This window comes from Coregonus clupeaformis, unplaced genomic scaffold, assembly GCF_020615455.1.
Source record: "Coregonus clupeaformis isolate EN_2021a unplaced genomic scaffold, ASM2061545v1 scaf1523, whole genome shotgun sequence".
Lineage (NCBI taxonomy): Eukaryota > Metazoa > Chordata > Actinopteri > Salmoniformes > Salmonidae > Coregonus > Coregonus clupeaformis.
In genome coordinates this window covers 130,001-130,588 of record NW_025534977.1, presented here as the reverse complement: position 1 = coordinate 130,588, position 588 = coordinate 130,001, and the positions used below count along the sequence as shown (strand labels likewise).

The following is a 588-nucleotide window of genomic DNA, read 5'->3' as shown; positions in this document are numbered from 1 at the left end:
TTTCTGTCTCTAAAAGCTACCTCTCCCCTCTTCTTTCTGTTCTAAAAGCCACCTCCTTCTTTCTGTTCTAAAAGCCACCTCTCCCTCTTCTTCCTGTTCTAAAGCTACCTCCCTCTTCTTCCTGTTCTAAAAGCTACCTCTCCTCTTCTTTCTGTTCTAAAGCTACCTCTCCTCTCTCTTAATATTTCTGTTCTAAAAGCTAACTCTCCTCTCTTATTTCTTCCTTTGCAGTGTTAGAAATGTAAAGTAAATTGAAGGAGCAGCTTGAATCTAAAAGGTAACTGCACTCTTACTCTCACTATGTCCATTGTTGTCATCAATGTTACCCACCGCAATATACAACAATAAAGTCACTTCTAGATAACATGGTGCTTTAGACAGTAACACCCTAACTCTTTCATAGAAACCCACTCTGGCTCAGTATAGCTCATAAACAAAAGGCAAGCTATTTTGACATATTTCACAGAAATCTGATTTGAAACTATTTCCGTGGAACCAAGCAGAGGGGAAGGGAAGCTCACGCTGAACCGACAGTAATGACTCTTCCTTTTTGTCACTTATTGTCTGTTTAATCAGTCATAACACATC

The 588-nt window shown here is 39.5% G+C and overlaps 1 pseudogene; it reads left to right on the top strand.

The window, feature by feature from the left end:
* Positions 1 to 247: 247 nt before the first annotated feature.
* Positions 248 to 588, top strand: part of LOC123487207 — a 110,341-nt pseudogene continuing 110,000 nt past the window's right edge.